Below are 7889 nucleotides of genomic sequence, written 5' to 3'. Positions count from 1 at the left end.
CTTCTCTTTAACTGGATTAACAGAACTCTGGTTCTGAGAGCAAAGTTGAGTCTTTAAACAGGCAAAACACGTGAGCATCATCCTGGATTCTCCAGAGGCGGTTCTGGTCGGGATCTTCATTACTAGATTCTGAGCCGCAAAGCAAAACATTTAATGTTCGTAAAAAATTATTGAACTCAACGTTACTGAATTATCATCGTTAGATCACCAATCAGTTAACGATCAATAATCACTGAAATCATCTGAAACAGAAAAAAACGATTGAAATGAACCAACAAATAAAAACCGGAGGTTGTTTCTGAATTGTTCAACAGAATTGATTAAAAAACTTATTAATGAAGCAGAACTGGAGAAAAAGGCAAAGTTGAAATATTTCCACCAGAGATGCTGAAGCATCCAGCTGGTCAGACGGCCTAGTTAAAGGCCTCTATGGTGCAGAATGGAAACTGATGGCAGCTTAAAGGCCGATATGAACGGTTACCATGGCACCCAGAAAAACCCGCAGAGAAATGAAAGGTCAACTCTAAATGGCAGATGACCAAGGAGGAATAATTTCCCACAATGCAATGTGTAGAACCCCAGTGCATTGTGGGAAAATGTCCAGGTGGCTCTGCCGTCCGTCCGCCTGGAGAGGTTCTGGTTCTGAACGGCTCTGTTAGTTCTGGACGTAACAGAACCGGATCCGTCCAGGATGGTTCTGCTAAATGGATCAGGGCTTAAAGGGCTTTCCAGGTATTTTCCCAGGTTTTCTCCAGGTGTTTTCCAGGTATTTTCCCAGGTGTTGTGCTCTGAGGGATGCGTGAATCAGTTATTTATCTATTGTAGTTTGCTGTCAGGAACAATGAACATCTGCGGCAGTTCTTGGTGTGTTTGGGGCGCCCTCTGGTGGTGAAATATTGCCTCTGCAGTCCAGACTGCTCCGGATGTTCTGGGTCGGGCGGGTTCTGTCTGATCGTCGTGTTTGTTCTGCAGCTCAGCAGTTCCACATCAGCTGCTATGGAGAAGACTTCCTGATGGTGAACAACCTGCTGCTGCAGTGCACTGGGAAGGTCCAACAGGCCTGCTACACCAGAGGTGAGTCACTCCTCCTGACCAGCAGAGGGCGACAATGGAGAGGAGAAACTCCCTTTTAACAGGAACAAAACCTCCAGTAGAACCAGCATTTGGATCAGCTGATGGCTTGAACTTTATTTAGTGAATTTTCTGATAAAGCATTCCAGCCTGAAAGAACAGATTCATGGATTAGATTATAGATTATCAGCTTTGCTGCTGGACAGGAAGTTTATCATTTATTCCAGAAATTAAAGGAGAAAATTCTAGAAATTAATTTAATTTGGGATTTAAACGACATCCTGCTCAGAAATAACACAGAGGTTCTTTACTTTGGCACCGGGTGTTCTGAACCAACCGGTCCAACAGAACCCGACCTGGTTCTGGACCTGCAGCCAAACCCGACCCGTGTCGCTAGGTCTGACTGTTGGGTTTACATGCAAACTGGACCGAACCATCAGAACCAGCAGAGGTTCTGATGGGTTTTCTGTCTGCAGATAATGAAGAGAAAGGCTGCACTCGGCTGGAGAACTGCTCCCGACCCGGTTGGACCTGCTGCCACACAGACCGCTGCAATGGAGACAAGAACTAGAACCGGACCGGCGGTCCAATCAGAAATTCATCCGGATCCTGGTAGAACCTGGGCCCGTTTAACGTGTCTTGTACAAGTAAATAAACTGTTGGTTGGACCAAAGATCAGCGTTTGGTTTCTCTACAGAACGTTTTACCAATAGAACCAAGCTGGCCCGGTACCAGTCAGACTGCAGGAGAACCTCAGAAAAACCCAACTGAAAGGTTCTGAGGAACACAGCCGGTTCTGTTAGTTCAGAAAAAAAGGTTCTGTTCTGCTTTAGGTAACCCGTTTCTGAACACTCAGGTCCAGACATCGGGTCGCCTTGGTTCGAAACAAAAGCTGCAGTGTTGTAGTCAAGACCAAGACCAGCGCCCCGCGCTACATGACACAATGAAATGTGAAATATGATCAAAATTGATCTGAAAGGTTCACATTCCTATAAAAACACCGAGATATTAAATACCTAAAGCTGAAATAAATTTAACCAATATTAAAAGCAGAATAAACTCTTTGTTCTGCTTATCTAAAAAGATAACGCCCTGGGCGTTTGCCCATATCACTCATGTCAGAAATCAGCATCGTCAGTGAGACTCCTGTCCAGGGCCGGCCCAAGCCTCCGTCAAAAGTGCTGGAGAAAATTATTTAGAACAACTTCTATTGTTCTATTGGGGAAGGAGCCGGAGCTAGTGTGTGAGGTTGAGAGGTTCTGGCTAGAAATAGTCGGTCTCGCCTCGACGCATGGCTCTGGTTCTAGAACCAGTTTCCTTGGTAGGGGCTGGACATACTTCCACTCTGGAGTTGCCCACGGTGAGAGGCTTCGGGCAGGAGTGGGCATACTTGTTGCTCCCCATCTCGGCGCCTGTACGTTGGGGTTTACCCCGGTGAACGAGAGGGTAGCCTCCCTCCGCCTACGGGTGGGGGGACGGGTCCTGACTGTCGTTTGTGCTTACGGGCCGAACGACAGGTCAGATTACCCACCCTTTTTGGAGTCCTTAGAGGGGGTACTGGAGAGTGCTCCTCCTGGGGACTCCCTTGTTCTGCTGGGGGACTTCAACGCTCATGTGGGCAATGACAGTGAGACCTGGAGGGGCGTGGTTGGGAGGAAAGGCCCCCCGATCTGAACTTGAGCGGTGTTCTGTTGTTGGACTTCTGTGCTCGTCATGGATTGTCCATAACGAACACCATGTTCAAGCATAAGGGTGTCCATATGTGCACTTGGCACCAGGACACCCTAAGCCGCAGTTCGATGATCGACTTTGTCATCGTTTCATCGGATCTGGGGCCGCAATATCGCATGGACATCGGGGGCAGTTCCCCTGGATTGGCAGACTGGGGTGGTGGTTCCCCTGCTCAAAAAGGGGGACTGGAGGATGTGCTCCAATTACAGGGGGGGTCACACTCTTAAGCCTCCCTGGCAAGGTCTATTCCGGGGTCTTGGAAAGGAGGGTCCGTCAGATAGTCGAACCTCAGATTCAGGAAGAGCAGTGTGGTTCTGGTTCTGGTCGTGGAACACTGGACCAGCTCTACACCCTCAGCAGGGTCCTGGAGGGTTCTGGGAGTTCACCCAACTGGTCTACATGTATTTTGTGTACTTGGAGAAGGCGTTCGACCGTGTCCCTCGGGGAGCCCTCTGGGGGGTTCTCCGGGAGTATGGGGTACCGGGCCCTTTGATACGGGCTGTCAGGTCCCTGTATGACCGGTGTCAGAGTCTGGTCCGCATTGCCGGCAGTAAGTCGGGCTCGTTTCCGGTGAGAGTTGGACTCCACCAGGGCTGCCCTTTGTCACCGATTCTGTTCATCACTTTCATGGACAGAATCTCTAGACCAGCCAAGGTGTTGAGGGGATCCGTTTTGGTGGCCTTAGGATCTCATCTCTGGTTTTTGCAGATGGATGTCCTGTTGGCTTCATCAGATCGTGATCTGCAGCTCTCACTGGAGCGGTTCGCAGCCGAGTGTGAAGCGGCCGGGATGGGGATCAGTGCCTCCAAATCCGAGGCCATGGTCTTGAGCCGGAAAAGGGTAGAGTGCCTTCTCCGGGTCAGGGGGGGTGTCCTGCCCCAAGTGGAGGAGTTTAAGTATCTCAGGATCTTGTTGACGAATGGGGGAAGAAGGGAGCAGGAGATCGACAGACGGATTGGCACAGCGTCTGCTGTCAAGCGGGCGCTGTACCGGTCTGTCGTGGTCAAGAGAGAGCTGAGTCAGAAAGCGAAGCTCTCGATTTACCGGTCGATCTACGTTCCCACCCTCATCTATGGTCATGAGCTTTGGGTCATGACCGAAAGAACGAGATCGCGGATACAAGCGGCCAAAATGGGTTTTTTCCGCAGGGTGTCTGGGCTCTCCCTTAGAGAGAAGCTCAGTCATTCAGGAGGGACTCAGAGTAGAGCTGCTGCTCCTTCACATTGAGAGGAGCCAGTTGAGGCTCAGGCATCTGGTCAGGATGCCTCCTGGACGCCTCCCTGGTGAGGTGTTCCAGGCATGTCCCACCGGGAGGGGGCCCCAGTGAAGACCCAGGACACGCTGGAGGGACTATGTCTCTCTGCTGGCCTGGGAACGCCTCGGGATTCCCCCAGAGGAGCTGGAACAAGTGGCTGGGGAGGGAAGTCTGGGCCTCCCTTCTGAAGCTGCTACCCCCGCGACCCGACCCCGGATAAGCGGAAGAAAATGAATGGATGGATGGACAGTCAAGGGAAAATACAGGATAGTGGAACCATGTGGTTCCAAAAACATGGGCAAAAAGATCCATGCAGTAAATTTTTGGGTTCTAAAATTAATACATCAGAAGTGTCAAAATTGTACACATTTATCCAATATTTAAATTCATTATATATTGATTTGTGTCGGCAGCAAAGGGGTTGTTCCATTATTCTGCAGTGGAACAAATATCTGTAATCATTTCTGCTTCTGCAGCAAGACGTCTCAAAACTGAGTCAGAATTATCCAAAAATACAAGATGTATTTATCTTTGTTAATACTTAAGCACTGAGGTGTTGACATGTGGGGTAAATCCAGTGTGTTTGTTTAGAACATGATATTGTTCAACAATGCATTTGATGTGCAATAAGATTGACATATTACATGTCATAGGCATTTGTAAATTCATTTTATCCCCTGGATACCCATCAGCGGGTAGAGAAGGGATCCCATCAGGTTTTATCAGAAGCCATTCTCAATGAACGCTGCCTAATGAAGGTTCACAAGTACTTGCACTTTAGGTATGATTATGATTATTATATTTCTTGTTGTGTCTCCTATAAAACACTTTTCCATGGTTATACCTTGACAAAGAATGTGTAAAATATAAAATGTCTTGCTGAAATGGAGTCATTCCATAATCACATTCTGATGTATGCCAGCAAGCGTTTCAGTGCTCCTGTATATGAAGCCTGAATCTTAAGGATGTATTCACACCAGCCCTGTTTAGTCCCCTTTAATCAGACTGTAACCAGTTTGTCCAGAAAGTCCAATTCGTTTGGTGAGTGTGAATGCAAATTTGAATTCCTGAACAGACTAAAAAAGCGAATTCTGAACCGTCTAAAAACCTTGGACTCAGTCTGGTTGAAGTGAACTCTGATGCAGTTGGAAGGCAGTGAGAATGCAAACAGACCGCTCCAAAAGCAGGAAGCCAACTACAGTGCACGGCATTCTGGGTAATTACTCTCTGCTCTGTGGGTTAACGGAGATATGTTGGTTGCCGTGGCATGAAAAGCAGAATGGAAATGGTTTAAAGTTGTTTTACTGTTTATAAGCTTGTGGCTTTGCGTGATTTATAGGCGAGACTTCCACACATAAAGCATCTTTTCTCTCTTTAAGTTCAGAGTTTTTAGCCAAATTCTTTTTGTTCTTCATCTGTCGGTAGGCGGTGAAAACTAACTCTTATCACAGAAACGCTGCAGCACCAAATTAAACTTTGATTATTAGAGAACAGCACAGCAGTTACCGAGCTCCACAAGGGCATCTTACCACACATTCCAGTGGCAATTTGCTCTCTGTAACAGGTTAATGTGCGGTTCGGTTCGGTTCTGGTCCAGTGGGGAGATTCTCCGTATTACGGTCTAAAGCGAAGCAGCTGCGGTCATTTCTCCGCTGATTTGCAGACACTCAGCAACGGAGAACCTCGAGGTTCTGGTTCTGATGGACTAAATGAACCCGGATATTTTATTTGTCTTATAAAAATATACTGCTGGCCCAAACATAATGATAAAACACACTTGCTGTAGCCACTTTATGAACTTTAATATTTTTTAAATTCAAATGAAAAATCTAATTCAGATCACACCAAGCTAATATTATGTAGTTCTGGTGTTTTACACTGTGGGGCGCTAAACTGCAGCTCAGATCTTTGACCAGCTTCTCTGCTTTTCTCTTTATTACTGTCAGTTCTTCAGAGAAACGAGCTGCTAAACCTAACAATCGTGTTCCTGTCGCTCCCCGTGATTAAACTCGTCAGTACTCAGCAGCTCTGATAGCAGACAGTTTGTCCGTGAACAAGTTTTACTAAATATTGTACAATAACCGAAAAGAGAGATGTAACTTCTATCATGACTATAGATTAGCAAAAAACCCTACAAAAAACAATACTGCTACTTCCGGTAGCAGTATTGGGCGCCGGAAGTAAGACCCATAATCGTTTCCATAGTAACCCTCCCAGGAATAAGGTGGATACACAGGGGACAAATGTTATGAAACACTTAGCAGAGTTCATAAGAAAAACTCAGAAAACACTGTGAATGTTTAACCGTCCAGTACAGACGGTGAACTCTGATGATACACCCGCGTGTATCATGCCGACATTCAGATTCGACATTTTATCATATTTATCCCGGGATAAAATGTCCCAAAAATGTCTCAGTAATGTTAGTAGTCATGTTCATTACATATCGGCTTTCTGCTTAGCACTGAATTAACCTGTTTTAACAGAGGAAATTAGTGAGCAACGGGAGACGATGTTGTTGCGCTGGTAGCTCCCATCGGAATGGAGGGGAGCTTTTTCGACACAGAAATGTTGCGCTGTTAGTTCCATAATGTCCCACTTCTGCCATCTAGCGGCGCGTTTGTGCTACTGCATGACATTGCTCCAAAGATTTCTAAACAGGGTAATATCCTAAACTAATCACAATTAAACCAAAACAAATGTGACCACACTTTGTCGGGGTAACACTGCAATCATTTTGTGACAGATTCCTGCTCATCCCGCATTGGAAGTTTTGTGGACAGACTCACCGCGTAGTAATGGCGCCTGCAGGACTGTCGCTAGCTTTCAAAGATGTCCAAACTAGTAATGTATGTGAATGGAAAATCCTACAACCGCTAATATCCGACGCCGCTCCGTTTTTGTTGACTTTTTGTGAAGAAGGAAGTTGCGCTGGTCTTCTTCAGAGGTATTGTGTCGATTCCTTCAGTAGTTCTTGGTGCAGCGCCCCCACAGGCGACGGGGGGAACAGGGTTTCAGCTAATTTGGATTGTTTGACTCAGTGCAGTGTGAAAGCGAACCACAGCTGCTGAAAATGTAACAAATGTTGCAATTTTGGTACCCAATGGAACCAAGTCTACTGGACTATCAGGTGTGAAAACAGCTTTACTCTCTGGCCTGGATTACAACCACCATCTTCACAGACCACCAAGAGAAGGCCCCATGGCTCCAGAGAGCACAAATGTCAAGCTCCTGTCCTCAAGGGCCACTGCACTGCAACCTTCAGATGTGTCTCTGCTGCACCACCTGAGCAGAATAATGAGGTCATTAAGGCTCTGGAGAACTGATCTACACAAGGAGGAGGTCATGAAGCCATTTCACTCCAGGGTTTTCTACCTGTGGCTCATCTAAAACCTGCAGGACAGCGACTGGAGGCCTGGAGTTTGACAGTCCTCCCATAGAGTATGTAATATGCATACTGTTATCAAGAGTGTCGGGTATGTACAAATGTTATTTGTACATTGAAAGCTGAATGGTTGTACAGACGTCTGCTTTGTAAACACAAAACATGGTCAATACATAGTCTGCAGTTACTGTTGATTGATTCCATTGATCCTATTAAAGTGAAGGTTGTGTCTGGTAGGAACAAATCACCATGGAGAAATGAGCAAACAGATCTGCTAGGAAGCTCTGAACGTAAAACTCAACTTCACCTTTACTATGAAAACTGCGTAGCTTCACTCAACACTAAAACGTGCAAAGGAAACGTTCTTTGCAGATTTCATACCTTAAAACATGAACTATGCTGGAGCTTTATTTGCCACAGCTCACAGAATCACAAACCGTTCAGACT

Source organism: Xiphophorus couchianus, chromosome 22 (assembly GCF_001444195.1).
Source record: "Xiphophorus couchianus chromosome 22, X_couchianus-1.0, whole genome shotgun sequence".
NCBI classification, from domain to species: domain Eukaryota; kingdom Metazoa; phylum Chordata; class Actinopteri; order Cyprinodontiformes; family Poeciliidae; genus Xiphophorus; species Xiphophorus couchianus.
This window is presented reverse-complemented; position numbering follows the sequence as displayed.